At 52.1% G+C, this 16,000-nt stretch overlaps 1 protein-coding gene across 21 annotated transcripts in view; it reads left to right on the forward strand.

The window, feature by feature from the left end:
- The window catches only part of LOC126943623 (cytochrome b-c1 complex subunit Rieske, mitochondrial), a 1,156,760-nt gene that overhangs the window by 594,292 nt on the left and 546,468 nt on the right, over positions 1–16,000 (forward strand). The window contains exon 1 of one of the 21 annotated variants that reach the window (XM_050772605.1): positions 5,303–5,306. The exons of 19 other annotated variants lie outside the window; for them this stretch is intronic. The gene's annotated coding sequence lies outside the window, so the exon portion shown is untranslated. Of the gene's footprint in view, positions 1–5,302; positions 5,307–15,246; positions 15,251–16,000 lie in introns of those variants that run through there. One more of the 21 variants, XM_050772599.1, reaches the window with a different exon arrangement.

Raw genomic sequence — 16,000 nt, forward strand, 5'->3', positions numbered from 1 at the left:
AACAGCACCCCCCACACATATGCATGCTTGGGAAAGCCGCCCCTCCCTCAATCCAGCCACATGGGTCAGGCAGAGGCCATGATCGTTTAAACTGTCTCATCCTGCCTCTGAGACAGTCACTTGGTACCAGAGGGCACCCGATGGAGCAAGAGACTTGACTTTTTTTTTTTTTTTGTGAGAAATAAGGGTATGAATGCCTCGGGGGACCTTGCTTCCTTCCCATTCCAGGAGGCCAGCCTTGGGCAACTGAGGACTTGCAAAGGTGAGGCAGTCCTAGTCCCTCAGGCTGGTCCCTTCTGCAAGACCCTGTCATTAGACACATACCTGAGTTAAGCCGAACTGTCTCATGGCTCAGTGAGCAGGGCTTATCTGAGGACGGGACTGCCTGAGGGTCCAGAGAGAGGATGCGTCAGAAGATGTGAAAGAGGGTGACCATAGAATCCCAGCGCCCCCTCCAACCCAGGCAGCCCACGGCAACCCCCAGCTTTCCCTCCTGCCCTGTGGATGTGCACAGCATGGCAACCATTGGAAACAGCACACGGGACGTTTTCAAGAATTCCTGGGGCCTGTGGTCAGCCCTCCTCTCAGCCATCCCTGCAAGGGCCGGGCTGGAGCCGGGCCTGTGGGGCAGGGGCTGGCTGGGCTGCAGGCTCAGGGCCCAGGAGATCTGCCCTCAAGCTGTCTGAGCTCTCTGGCGCTACAGGAGGTGCCTGTGACGCTTCTGACGCTTCTCAGAGCCACAGGAAGATGGGGTAATATCCACTTTCACCCTGATCTGCGTGTGGGGCTGCCCTGCGACACCCATCCGCCCCATGGGAGCTGAAGGGAGTGCACTGTTGAAAATTATAGGCCGTGTGATACTTGAAAAGTGTCCAGTAGTATCTACAACGTAGCAGACGTCTCCATGGACTCACACAGGAGTAGAGCAGCAGGAGTGCAAGGTGTGCTTAACAAGGCTGCCTGGGCACGGTGGCTCAAGCCTGTTATCCCGGCACTTTGGGAGGTCAAGATAGGAGGATCACTTGAGCCCAGGAGTTTGAGATCCGTCTGAGCAGCATAGCAAGATCCTGTCTCTAAAAAATGTAATAATGGGCCAGGCGCGGTGGCTCAAGCCTGTAATCCCAGCACTTTGGGAGGCCGAGACAGGTGGATCACGAGGTCAGGAGATCGAGACCATCCCGGCTAACACGGTGAAACCCCGTCTCTACTAAAAAAATACAAAAAACTAGCCGAGCGAGGTGGCGGGCGCCTGTAGTCCCAGCTACTCGGGAGGCTGAGGCAGGAGAATGGCGTGAACCCGGGAGGCGGAGCTTGCAGTGAGCTGAGATCTGGCCACTGCACTCCAGCCTGGGCGACAGAGCGAGACTCTGTCTCAAAAAAAAAAAAAAAATGTAATAATGATAAACAGTAGGCTCGGCACAGTGGCTCACTTCTGTAATCTCAACACTTGAGGAGGCTGAGGTGGGTGGATCACTTGAGGCCAGGAGTTCGAGACTAGCCTGGCCAACAATGGCAAAACCCCGTCTCTACTAAAAATACAAAAATTAACGGGCGTGGTGGTGCGCACCTGTAATCCCAGCTACTCGGGAGGCTGAGGCAAGAGAATTGCTTGAACCCGGGAGGCGGAGGTTGCAGTGAGCCGAGATCATACCACTGCCCTCTAGCCTGGGTGACAGAGTGAGACTATGTCTCAATAATAATAATAAATAGCAGAGTGTCTGCCCCAAGGCTGTCCCTGTGTGGCACCCTGAATAGAGAGGCGAACTCCTGTGAGAGGCAGCAGAGCCACCTGCTGAGCCAGGTCATATGGCCGTCATCCCTCCGACACACTTCTGGGAATCCCTGGGCTGAGAACTGCTTAGACCACTGGATGCAAAGATGGTCTCCTCCAGAGGAAAGAAGAATAAGGCTTCAGTGTGTGCCTATGATAGTGGCATGAGGCACATGGTAAATTCTAAATGCAGTCCCTGGATTATTTTCCTGTGGTCACCATAACAAATTGTCACAGACATGGCGGCTTTAAAACAGCAAGCAGATATTTGTTCTCCCATGCTTCTGGAGGCTGAGCCCGAAATCAAGGTGCCGGCAGGGCCGTGCTCCCCCTGGAGGCTCCAGGCAGGAATCCCTCCTCACCTCCTCCAGCTTCTGGGGGAGGCTCCGGGGATCCCTGGCCTTCCTCTGCTGTGGCTGCTTTGTTCCACTTTCTGCCTCGGTCTTTACAAGGCCTTCCTCCCTGTTTTCGTGTCTCGGTGTCTCTATCCAAATTCCCCTCTCCATAGGAGTTGATCCAACTATAATTCCTCTCAATCCAATCCACCTGTCATTGGATTTAGAAACTACCCTAATCAAGTATGACCCCATTGCATCTTGATTACATCTGCAAAGACCCTATTTCCAAATAAGGCCACAGTCACAGGTACTGGGGGTCAGGACTTCCATATATCTTTCTAGGGGACACGCTTCAACCTACAAGTCTCATCCCAGAGGCCTCGATGGGGTCCAGGCAGGAGGCAGGGCATGCCTCAATCTTAACTGGGTGAAGCCATGACTGCCATAGAAACCCAAGTGAGCAGAATCCACTAAAATGGAGAATTGGCCAGGCACAGGGGATCACGCCTTGTAATTGCTGCAACTTGGGAGGCCAAGGCGGGAGGACCTCCTGAGCCCAGGAGTCTGAGACCAACCTGGTCAACATAGTGAGGCCCCATCCCTACAAAAACTAAAACTAAAAATAAAGAGCCAAATGTGGTGGTGTGCGCCTGTAGTCCGAGCTACTCAAGAGGCTGAGGTGGGAGAATTGCTTGAGCCCAGGAGTTTGAGACCAACGTGGACAATATAGTGAGACCTTGTCTCTACGAAAAATAAAAATAAAAATAAATTAGCTAGGCATGATGGCACACACCTGTAGTCGCAGCCACTTGGGAGGCTGAAGCAGGAGGATTGCTTGAGCCCAGGAGGTTGAGGTTGTAGTGAGCTATGATCATACCACTGTACTCCAGCCTGGGCAACAGAGCAAGACCTTGTTTCAAAAAAACCAAAAAGTGATACAAACCATTATTGTCTATAACTATATCACTGGTGCTTTTTGAAAAGCAGTCATACAATCTTGTGTCCGCGGTGACGATACTAACTGGGTGTTTGTTTTAATCTAAACAGCCATGTCCACCACGGAGCCACTCCTTCAGCGAAACATGTGCAGGAAGCGTGGTCATGAACTGCACTCTTGGTATGACCAACCCTGCAGGATAACAAATCACGATTGATTACTTGAAGGGACCTTAGCTTGGTTCCTATTTGACAAATGATGGCACATTCAATACATTGATTCAGTTGTGACAAGGGAATTGATCCAACTATAAATAATCAAGAATACGGACTGCGGCCGGGCGTGGCGGCTCACGCCTGTAATTCCAACACTTTGGGAGGCCAAGGCGGGTGGATCACCTGAGGCGGGGAGTCCTGACCGGCCTGACCAACATGGAGAAAACGTATCTCTACTAAAAATACAAAATTAGGCCGGGCATGGTGGCTCAAGCCTGTAATCCCAGCACTTTGGGAGGCCGAGACGGGTGGATCACGAGGTCAGGAGATCGAGACCATCCTGGCTAACACGGTGAAACCCCATCTCTACTAAAAAATACAAAAAACTAGCCGGGCGAGGTGGCGGGCGCCTGTAGTCCCAGCTACTCAGGAGGCTGAGGCAGGAGAATGGCGTAAACCTGGGAGGTGGAGCTTGCAGTGAGCTGAGATCTGGCCACTGCACCCCAGCCTGGGCGACAGAGCAAGACTCTGTCTCAAAAAAAAAAAAAAAAAAATACAAAATTAGCTGGGTGCGGTGGCGCATGCCTATAATCCCAGCTACTTGGGAGGCTGAGGCAGGAGAATCACTTGAACCCTGGAGGGGGAGGTTGCAGTGAGCCGAGATCGTGCCATTGCACTCCAGCTTAAAATAGGGCAAGGCATGGGTGTCAGGGGCGTGTGTAAGGGTCAGTGGGAGTCTGGGGTCAGTGTATGTGTGTGTGTGTGTATACATGATATCAGTGTTGGGGCTGGTATGTGTGTCCATGGGGGTTGTGTAGACCGAACAGCAGAAGCTGGAGGCTGGAGGTCCAGCATCAAGGTGCCAGCAGGTTCCCTTTCCCCTGAGGCCACTGTCCTAGGCTCCAGCCACCACCTGCTCACTTTGTCCTCACATGGCCTGCTCTCTGTGTACACAGCCCTGGTGCCTGTGTGTGTCCAAATTTTGCCTTCTTAGGCCAGGCGTGGTGGCTCATTCCTGTAATCCCAGTACTTTGGGAGGCCAGGGCTGGTAGATCACTTGAGGTCAGTTAGAGATCAGCCTGGTCAACATGGGGAAACCCCATCTCTACCAAAACCAAAAATTAGCCAGGCATGGTGGTGCAAGGCCATAATCCCAGCACTTTGGGAGGCCGAGGTGGGCAGATCGCTTGAGGTCAGGAGTTTGAGACAAGCCTGGCCAACATGGCAAACCTCCGTCTCTACTAAAAACACACAAAAAATTAGCCGGGGGTGGTGGTGCAGTTATTCAGGAGGCTGAGGCAGGAGAATCACTTGAACCTGGGAAGCGGAGGTTGCAGTGAGCTGAGATCACACCACTGCACTCCAGCCTGGGTGACAGAGTGAGACTCTGTCTCAAAAATAAATAAATAAATAAATAAATATATATATATATATATATAAATATATATAAATAAATATATAAATTGATATATATAAATAAATCAAGCAGATTATTTGCAGCCTTGACTCAGTTTGAGCTCCTGGGGGAGGAATCTAAATCCAGAGAAGTCAAGGGGATTTTTGTGGGGAGTGAAACAGAGCGTGAAGCAGGCCACGCCTTGTCTCAGAGACGGTTAGTGTAGAGCACAGGGGCCTGGGATACTGGATTTGCCCTATGGAGCTCACAAGTGCACCCTGGGGGGTGTTAATATTGATATATCCTTCCCCATACCCAGGAGGAAACTGAAGCTGGAGAGGGTGGTGGCTGGCTTGAGGGTGCACAGGGAGTTGGTGGCAGAGGTGGGTCCCAGCACAACACCTGGCTCACCCACCAGCCACCCCATTCCTTAGGAATGGCCGTGTGAGTGGTGTGGTCAAGGCCACTTTGGGGACAGCAATTTGGGGCCCTGATCACAGACTTTCTGTTGCCATCGTTGTGTTTTCAGAGCAGTGGCCCCGTGTTCTGTCAAAGAGGCCCAGAGAAGATTGGTGAGGGTGAGGGGTGGGGCCAGACCTCTCTGGGCCAAGGGGAGCCCCCAGGGCTGGGACACTTCTGGAGATTGGGGGTGAAGTGGGCTTTGTGGGTCCAGCCAGAGGAGGCCACAGGATGGCCCTGAAGAGGCGGTGCTGGGAGTCACTGTCACCTTGACACTTTCCGGCCGGGCTCCTGCTCAGGGAGGGCCTTACACACAGGTGTCTGAGTTATTGGAATAACAGAGCAGGGAGAGGAAGGGAGATTTTCCCAGGCCTGGGAGAGCTCAGGATGCTCCTCTGGGTTGTCCTCTCCCTCAGGGCACCTCAGTCACTGGTCTTTCAGGCCATTCCCAGCTGAGCACTTCCTGACTGCAGGCCTTCGCATATGCTGTTCCCTGCCTGGAACTCCCTTCCTCCAGATGTGCACATGACTGCTCTCTTCTCCATGTGCAAGGGCGTCACTCTCCACCAAGCCTTTCTCTCCCCTCCCTATGCATCACGTCACTTGTTTTGCTGTCTTCACAGGACCCACTGGCTTCCCCAGGCCCAGAAGGTCAGCTCCCTGGATTCAGGGATCCAGACTGTTTCATTCCCTGCTCTCTCCCCAGTGCCTAGAACAGCGCCTGTGCATTGCAGGGACTCAGGAATTATGTGTGCAGTGAGTGTGACACGGGTGGTGGATGGATGGGCGGCATTGGCTTTGGGCAGTGAAAAGGCCCACTGGGTCGGGTGTGGCCACGCGCAGAAGCGTGCAGGGTCTCTGGCTGGAAACTGTGGTGGAAAGGAGGGCCCGCTGCTGCTCAGAGGCTGTCCTCGTCCCCAGGCATTTTCCCAGAGCATCAGGGCCAGCTCTGCCTGGGGTTTGGTCACTCACTCACCAGGGGACCTCAGGAAAGTCCCTGTTCATCTGGGCCCAGGACCCGATTCTGTCATTTATGAATTATTATCCCCAGGCTGCCCTCCCCACGGGGTGAGGGAGGCTCAAAGAAGATCCAGTTAGTCTGGGTTTGGTGGCTCACACCTGCAATCCCAGCACTCTGGAGGCTGAGGCAGAGTTCAAGACCAGCCTGGGCAGCATAATGAAACCTCATCTTTACAAAAAAATGACATAGCCGGGTATGGTGGTGCACACCTGTAGTCCCAGCTACTTGGGAGGCTGAGAAAGGAGGATCCCTTGGCCCAGGAGAGTGAGGCTGCAGTGAGCTATGATCACACCACTGCACTCCAGCCTGGACAACAGAACAAGACCCTGTCTCAAGGGCATAAATAAATAAATAAATAAATAAATAAATAAAATTAAATTAAAAAAGGTCTGGTCTGTGACTGTGACTGCTCCGGGTGGCTCAGAGAGCTCCCACCTGGAGACGAAGTTTCCCAAGGAAGGAAGGACAAGGCTGCTCGTGGTGGAATTGTGCATGACCAACAACTGGAAACACCCCTAAGGGTTTAAGTCCCAGTGCGGTCCCTGCTTGTCCTTGGGATCAGCCAGCTGTCACCGCCTCCAGCCCCTTCAGCACCCGTGTGGATCCCGGAAAGTCATCCCCTCTGGGCAGGTGAATTACGGCCAAGGGGTGTCCCCACCGCTGGCTGACACAGCCATGTCTGGTGAGTAAGTGAGGCCACGTCAGCCCCCATCCCTGCTGCCTCCTTGCTTTAGGACATAAGGGTAGCAGTAGAATGTAATGGGCAAAGAGAGAGTTCCAGTGAGCGCCTTGGGGGAAAAAGCAAGAAAAGGAAGAACATGTGTGATTCAGTACCATGTATGGGGGCGCCAAAGCCCCAGAGGACAGTAAAATGTGTGTGGCTGCAAATGTATTATGTATCTATGCCTCTATCCATCTGTCATGTGTCTATCCATCTCTCTCTAAATAATCTCTATTTATAATCTATTTATCTATCATCTCTCTTATTTATCAATCACCTATCCACCTATCAATTATCTATCATCTATCTATCTATCTATCTGTCTATCTATCTATCTATCTATCTGGCAATCATCTGTGTAAAATTTAGGATAAAAGGCTGGTAGTGAGCCCAGCTACCCGGACTGGGCAACAGTGATTACTCAAACTGGGTGATAGTGGTCGTCTTTTGGAGAGGGGTCAAAGGGGGCTTCCGCCTTGCTACGAGGAGGTCCAGGTGTCACCAGGGTGCATAGGCAATACTGAAGCATCCCGGCCCTCCCTGGCTCTGGGTCTTGGTGCCTGCTGGAATCAGAAGAGGGAGTGTGCATCTGTGCTGTGAGCGTCACATAGTACCACGAATGTCACCAGGTCCCAGTTAATTGGAGAATTCTGTTCAGGCCTGCGAAGATGGAGGTGCAGGCCGGGTGCAGTGGCTCACGCCTGTAATCCCAGCACTTTGGGAGGCCTAGCAGGTGGATCACCTGAGGTCAGGAGTTCGAGACCAGACTGGCCAACATGGTGAAACCCCATCTCTACTAAAAAAAAATTAGCTGGGCATACCGGCTACGTGGGAGGCTGAGGCAGGAGAATCGCTTGAACCCAGGAGGCAGCAGAGGGCAGAGGTTGCAGTGAGCCGAGATCATGCCATTGCACTCCAGACTGGGCAACAAGAGTGAAAGTTTGTCTCAAAAAAAAAAAAAAAAAAAAGAAGAGAAGGAGAAGGAGAAGGAGGAGGAGGAGGAAGAGAAGAAGAAGAGGAAGAGGAAGAAGAAGAAGAGGAATAAGGGGAAGAGGAAGAGGAAGAAGAGGAAGAGGAAGAGGAAGAAGGAGAAGGGGAAGAGGAAGGAGGAGGAAGGAGGAGGAAGGACAAGGAAGGAGGAGGAAGGAGGAGGAAGGAGGAGGAAGGAAGCAGGAAGCAGGAAGCAGGAAGCAGGAAGCAGGAAGCAGGAAGAAGGAAGAAGGAAGAAGGAAGAAGGAAGAAGGAAGAAGGAGAAGGAGAAGAAGAAAACCACCATGGGCCGTAGGCGATTTTATGGAGTTGGTTTGGAAACTGTAACAAATTTGCTGGTAATGATGCTTTGGTGAAAGAGGCTGTTTTAAAAACACTCAGCACAGTTGTTAAAAGTCACAATCATTACGGGAAAGGTGAAAACCTAATCTGCTGCTAGTGTCTGTGAGAGCAGTCACAGAGACTCCAGGGAGTGTCACTGTGGGGAGGAGGGGCCCTCTGGGGGAGTGTGTGAGGACAGCAGTGACTACATGAGCTCTGGCACTCCCACCTCTCCCAACCCCTCTGCTGTTCTGAAGATGTGGGGGCAGGGCCCAGTCCACAGTGGTCCGCTCTGACCCTCTCTCCTTCCTTCTATCCTTGGTGATTTTTTTTTTTTTGAGACGGAGTCTCACGCTGTTGCCCAGGCTGGAGTGCAGTGGCGCGATCTCGGCTCACTGCAAGCTCCGCCTCCCGGGTTCCCGCCATTCTCCTGCCTCAGCCTCCTGAGTAGCTGGGACTACAGGCGCCCGCCACCGCGCCCGGCTAATTTTTTGTATTTTTAGTAGAGACGGGGTTTCACTGTGGTCTCGATCTCCTGACCTTGTGATCCGCCCGCCTCGGCCTCCCAAAGTGCTGGGATTACAGGCTTGAGCCACCGCGCCCGGCCTCCTTGGTGATTTTACCAATACAACAGCGCACAAATGTATGATTCTAGAAAGTGAAGACATTACCCATGGGATTCAAGTTCTCTTTGACCAGCACCACCCAGTCCCCTCCGCAGAGGTAGCCTCTGTCATCAACTGGACTTGTTTCCTTCCAGATATCGTCCTCATTTGGAGCAAGCTTTCTCAACCTTGGCATGGTTAGCATTTGGGGCTGGACTTCTTTTTTTTTTTTTTTTTTTTTTTTTTTTTTTTTTTCTGGAGGCTGAATTTCTCTCTTGTCGCCCACGCTGGAGTGCAACGGTGCTATCTCTGTTCACTGCAACCTCCACCTCCCAGGTTCAAGCGATTCTCCTGCCTCAGCCTCCTGAGTAACTGAGATTACAGGTGCACGCCACCACACCTGGCTAATTTTTTGTATTATTAGTAGAGATGGGGTTTCACCATGTTGGCCAGGCTGGTCTCAAACCCTTGACCTCAGGTGATCCACCTGCCCCGGCCTCCCAAAGTGCTGGGATTACACATGTGAGCCACTGCGCCTGGCCATGGGGCTGGACTTCTCTGTGGTGGGGGCCATCCTATGCATTACAGGATGTTCAGCCGCAGCCCTGGCTTCTTACCCACTAGGCACACAACTAGCACCCCCTGCCTGGGTGTGACAGCCAAAAATGTCTCCAGACATTGTCACATGTCCCCTAAGGGGCAGAATTGCTCCTGCTTGTGAGCCACTGCCCATGTGATTGGAGTATGACTTTGTGGGGGTAGCTTTCCTAAAAAACAAAAATAAGGTGGTGTCACGTGCATGGCATTCTGTTCCAGCCAACAGTTATGTTGTACAGATAGGTGTACCCCATTCGTCTTCACTGCCACATACTACTTCCTTGCATGGATATCTCACTTTGTTTTAGAGGCAGGATCTCTGTCACCCAGGCTGGGGTGCACTGGCATGATCATAGCTCATTGCAGCCTCAAACTCCTGGGCTCAAGCAATCCTCCCACTTCAGTTCCCAAGTAGCTAAGACTACAGGTGTGTGCCACCAAGCTCAGCTAATATTGTTTATTTTTTGTAGAGATGGGGCCTCACTATGTTGCCTAGGCTGGTCTCAAACTATTGGGGTCAAGCAATCCTCCTGCCTCCCGAGGTGCTGGGATGACAGGCATGAGCCACCAAGCCCGGCTTTAATCAAGACTTTACAAAGACTGGCGTGGTGGCTCATGCCTGCTATCCCAGCACTTTGGGAGGCTGAGGCGGGTGAATCACTTGCGGTCAGGAGTTTGAGACCAGCATGGCCAACATGGTGAAATCCCACCTCTACTAAAAATACAAAAATTAGCCAGGTGTGGTGGCATGTGCCTGTAATCCCAGCTACTTGGGAGGCTGAGGCAGGAGAATCGCTTGAACCCAGGAGGCAGAGGTTGCAGTGAGCCGAGATGTCGTTTCTGCCCTCCAGCCTGGGCAACAGAATAAGACTTCATCTCAAACAAAAAGACTTTAAAAAACACTAGGTAAGCCAAGTAAAGCATCTGCGGCCAGCTGAGTCTCCCAGGTCACTGGCTGACTGTCTCTGTTCTGGACAAAGCATGACATCACAGTTGCCATGCACACTGACCACGCTCACCCACTGCATCTCTTTCGGTCCTCATGCCAGTGCTGCGGGGAGGTTTTTGTCGATCTTGTGTCTAAGGTCAGGCCTGGTGGGAGTAGAGGTTGGAACTCAGGCTGTCCAATTCCCAGGCCCATGGGCTTAGGAGGTGACACCCCAAGAGGGAGCTGAGAGTTTCTTGGGGACTTTTTGCTGAATTGTGTGCCTGGTCTGCATGCCCATCGTGCTTCCTTTAGGTCCTGTGATCTCTGGTCAGCTGCACACCACGTCTGAGCCTCAGTTGGCCCATTTGTAGTGCCCATTTGTAGTGCAGGGATGGTGCTCCCCGGCCTGCCCACCTCAGAGGGCTCTTTGGGGCCCCCAGAGCTGCAATGCTTGTAAGCATCTTAAAAATAGCCCGTGCTGTCAGGGCATGATGGCTCATGTATGTAATCTTAGCACTTTGGGAGGCTGAAGTTGGCGGATCACTTGAGGTCAGGAGTTCGAGACCAGCCTGCCCAACGTCGTGAAACCCCGTCTCCACTAAAAAAACACAAAATTAGCCAGGTGTGGTGGCACGTGCCTGTAATTTCAGCTACTCAGGTAGCTGAGGCAGGAGAATCGCTTGAACCTGAGAGGCAGAGGTTGCAGTGAGCCAAGATCGCACCACTGCACTCTACCCTGGGTGACAGAGTGAGACTCTGTCTCAAAAAAAAAAAAAAAAAATAGCCTGTCCTGTGCTCAGAGAGGAGAGGTACTACCAAAATCATTCACTTGGGATAATTCTGTTCCCATTACTAATCCGGAAGGAGACTTCTAAGGACTACAACCCCAATATTTTCTCATCTTGTTTTTCTAATTTCCTCCAACATCAGGCAGCTAGGGGAAAAACTGCATTTTCAGATGCAAATTTTCCCCCGAACCACGGAAGCTTTAAAACCACCAGATGAAGTATAGAAAGTACTTGACAATTTCTTTAAGAATCTTGCATTCTCTGGGTTAGAATATCACGCGTGAGGATATGTGTGTGTTGTGTGTTTTTTTAATCCTGCTATCGCGAGCAGCAGGTACCAAAATGTTGATCTTTAATGTGTTAGTAAAACAGCATACATTTGAATATTGGCTTTTTCTGCCATCTGTACCAGTTGACACTGTTTTTCATACCAGCTTATTACATTTCTTGTACAAACATACTTCTGGGTGTCTCTGTTGATTTATGCTATAGTTGCTCTGGTATTTGTGTTAAAATCGCATTTTAAAACTTATAAAATATTGCTATTTATTCCTTCCTTGATTCTTTGCCATTTGACAAGTTGTGGAGTAGCGCATATTTCCCAAGGACTAAGTTTCTGGTCACAATTCTCTTGAGGGGGCTGCGGGCGGGGGGAAGAAGAGCCCAGAGTAGCTCAGGCCCAGGGCCTAACTGGGCACTCCTACAGTACTAAACTCACTGTCCCCCTCGGCTAGGCCTGCAGATTCCCCAGGGCTTTCTTCTTCTTCTTTTTTTTAACCTAAAAATTTCTTTCAGAGGCCATGCATGGTGGTTCACACCTGTAATCCCAGCACTTTGGGAGGCCGAGGCAGGCGGATCATCTGAGGCCAGGAGTTCGAGACCAGCCTGGCCAACATGACGAAATCCCGTCTCTACTAAAAATACAAAAATTAGCCAGGCGTGGTGGCGGGCACCTCTAATCCCAGCTACTCATGAGGCTGAGGCACGAGAATCATTTGAACCCGGGAGGAGGAGGTTGCAGTGAGCTGAGGTGATGCCACTGCACTCCAGCCTGGGCGACAGGGTGAAACTGTGTCTCCAAATAAAATAAAATAAAATAAAAATAAATACATAAAAATTTCTTTGAGAGACGGCGCGCCTTGCTCTGTTGCTTAGGCTGGTCTTGAACTCCTGGCCTCAAGGGATCCTCCCACCTCAGCCTCCCAAAGTATGCGGATTACAGGTGTGAGCCACCATGCCCCTCCTTGCCCGGGGTTATTTTAAATGTTCAAATGATAAAAATAAAGACAACACGGTAAGTCTCCCTAAATTTGCTCAGTTTGAAGACCTGTTATTCTTTCAGTCTGTCTGCCTCCCCCTTTTGATGTCAAAATTTTATTTCTCCAGTGAATTGAAGAGGTTCTTGGATGATCATCTATTTTTTCTCTCAAATGGCTTTCTTGGGCAAAATCATGAGCCAGTATCCCTATGTTCCTTCCCAGTTGGTTTGGGTGTACTTTTACTGGTCTGCAGAATCCTCAGATCTGGGGCCCTCTTGTGCTAAAGTAGAGCTTAGATGGGCCCCTCTGCTGGGACTCCACACCGTGGTCCGGGATGGGGGCTCTTCACGGCCCTGGGGGAGGCTCTGTGGCCGTGAATGGCGCTTGCCGCCGGCTGGTGCATAGATGAGGCATTCTGCCACTCTAAAAAAAAATCTGTGCAAACTGCCACAGATGGGAGGAAGAGCCGATATTCAAATTGGAGGCTGTTTTGCTAACACGTTAAAGATTAACGTGTTTTTACTGGCTGCTTCATACTGAGGCAGGATGAGTTTTCCTTCTCTGAAAAAGCAGAAAGAAATAGAAGTCGCCTGTTTGGGGCCAGTGCTGGGGATGGCGGTGCGGGGCCCCCACTGCCCAAGAGAGCCCAGGGTTCTGAAGCGCAGCCCCGTCTCCAGCTCTGAAGCCCTTGCCCTGTCTCTCAGTGATACCTGGCCCACTTACCCGGCCTGTGTCTCCCTTTCTGGCTGTAAGCTTCTAGTCCCGTTTTCTTTTTTATTTTCTTCTTTCTCTCTTTCTTTTTTTTTTTTTTTTTAATAGAGTCTTGGTCTGTTGCCCAGGCTGAAGTATGGTAGCTGGATCTTGGCTCACTGCAACCTCTGCCTCCTGGGTTCAAGCGATTCTACAGCTTCAGCCTCCCTAGTAGCTGGGATTGCAGGCACACACCACCACACCCGGTTAAATTTTATATTTTTAGGAGAGACGGGTTTCACCATGTTGGCCAGGTTGGTCTCGAACTCCTGACCTCAGGTGATCCACCTGCCTTGGCCTCCCAAAGTGCTGGGATTACAGGCATGAGCCACCGTGCCCCGCCTCCAGTCCCCTTTTCTTAAGACTCAGTCCCCATGTGATGATGGTGAGCAGGTGCCAGCAGCCTGCCAAGCACCTCCCCAGGCTGCTCTGCAGGACTCTCCTGAGAGGGAGTCCCAGTGCCACATTTTACAGGAGGAGGTGAAACCAAGACATGGAGAGGTGAAGTAACCTGCCTGGGGCCACACAGCAGGGAAGTGTGAGTCCAGAGTCAACCTCTAACTTCGACAGCTCAGCTCAGCCTTTCTCCCCACCTCTCAGCTCCCAGCCCACGGAAGTCTCCCTCCCTGGACTCCGTGTGAGGGATCTAATTTTTATTTTTACAGAATGGCTCACACCTGTAATCCCAGCACTTTGGGAGGCCGAGGGGGGCAGATCTTGTGAGGCCAGGAGTTCGAGACCAACCTGGCCGACATAGCAAAATCCCATCTCTACCAAAAATACAAAAATTAGCTGGGCGGTGGTAACCTGTAATCCCAGCTACTAGGGAGGCTGAGGCAGGAGGATCACTTGAACCTGTGAGGTGGAGGTTGCAGGGAGCCCAGATCGCGCCACTGCACTCCAGCCTGGGCGACAGAGCGAGACTCCGTCTCAAATAAACAAAACAAAACAAAACAAATGCAAAATGTGCAAAATGGGACAGAAAGTGGAGACCTGGTCAGGGGAGTTTAACATAACAATAGTGATGGCAGAAAGCGTAGCAAACAGAACTGACAGCACCTATCAGCCATAGGTGTGTGGAGGGGTTCAGGCTGTCCGGAGAGAGGGCCGGCCTGGCTGCCACTTCCCGCCTCCTCAGCGCTGCTCTAGGAACGGGCCCGCCCCGCCGCCCCGCCGCCCCGCCGCCCCGCCGCCCCGCCGCCCCCCCCCGCCGCCCCGCCGCCCCGCCGCCCCGCCGCCGCCTGCCTCCTGCTGCCCTCCTTGGGCGCCTTGGGCCGCGCCCTCTGCTGGCCAGTGGCGGCCATGCAGCCAGCCCTGCCCTTGGGCAGGAGGAGAGCTGGGGCCGGAACCCTGGCAGGCCCGAGCTGATGGGCACTTCCTCCTCTTACTCATGGTTAACAACGCTGCCCACCGAGGAACGAAGCTTTCGTTCCCTCTGAGGGTTAGGGCCATCCTCACACAGCATAGGCCGGGCTAGAGAAAGGGGGACCCCAATTGCAACTTTTTTTTTTTTTTTTTTAGACAGGGTCACTCTCTGTTGCCCAGGCTGGGGTGGGTGCAGTGGCTTGATCTCAGCCTTGACCTCCTGGGCTCAAGTTCAGCCTCCCAAATAGATGGAACTGCAGGTGCGCACCACCACATCTGGCTAATTTTTTTGTTTTTTGGAGAGGTGAGGTTTCACTATGTTGCCCAAGCTGGTCTCAAACTCCTGGGCTCAAGCCATCCTCCTACCTTGACCTCCCAAAGTGCTGAGATTACAGTGTGAGCTGCTGCACCTGGCCTCTTCTTCAGTCCAGTACAGCAGAACCAGGAGGAGACCTCTGGGATTCAAGAATGCTGACATGTGTGAAAGTCCTCCCCACCAAAGTCCTGGGAGCAGCCCGGTGGGAAGGGCATCTGGCAGGTGGCAGAGTGCCATGGGAGCTGGTTAACCCACCAGCCAGACCCTGCCATCCCGCCCTGCAAGGCGTTGTACAACTTGAGATGTCTCAGTTTTCTAATCTGTGAAATGGGCGTATTGGTGATCTCAGAGGTCCCTGCATGGTGGCTCTGGACTCAGATTCCAGTGGACACCGCTCCCTAGGGTGGTCCTGGCAGTGCCCAGGTACTCTGAAAAGGGGAGTTCAACTGCAGGCACAGTGTGGTAGGGTGGGGGATGGAGGTGTGTGAAGACCCATGAGACCCAAGGTAAGGACCCAGGAAGAAGGCAGCCGGGAGCTCCATGGAATATTTGCCCCAGAGCCCCAAGCCCCAGCCCTGGGATCTCATAGCACCCCGCTGTCTCTTTCATTATTGGTGGTTTCTTGTCCTGTTGTCTTAGAGGATAAGCATCCCCAGCACTCAGCCAGTTGCCTGCACACAGCTGGGATTCTGCAGATACCTGCATGAGTGGGGAATGTCTGGGTGGAATCTAATAACCATCCCCGCCAGGCCCCTTCCTGCGGGACCCACGGGCTCCTTGCAGGCTCCATGCCTCCCTCCTGGGTCTCTGTCTGAGCACAGATTGTGCATGAGTGTTTCACAGGTGCCCACCTGAAGCAAGGTGATAAGCAGAGGTCACTTTTTTTTTCTTTTTTTTTTTTTTTGAGAGAGAGTCTCATTCTGTCGCCCAGGCTGGAGGGCAGAGGTGAGATCTCCACTCACTGCAACCTCTGCCTCCTGGGTTCAAGCGATTCTCCTGCCTCAGCCTCCCCAGTAGCTGGGGTTACAGGTGTGCACCACCACACTCAGCTGATTTTTGTATTATTAGTAGAGATGAGGTTTTGCCATGTTGGCCAGGCTGGTTTCAAACTCCTGACCTCAAGTGATCTGCCTGCCTCAGCCTCCCAAAGTGCTGGGATTACAGGCGTGAGCCACCACACCTGACCCACATATCATTTTTTAAAAAATTTGACACAGGGTCTC

Source organism: Macaca thibetana, chromosome 19, assembly GCF_024542745.1.
Source record: "Macaca thibetana thibetana isolate TM-01 chromosome 19, ASM2454274v1, whole genome shotgun sequence".
In the NCBI taxonomy this organism is placed as follows: Eukaryota; Metazoa; Chordata; class Mammalia; order Primates; family Cercopithecidae; genus Macaca; species Macaca thibetana.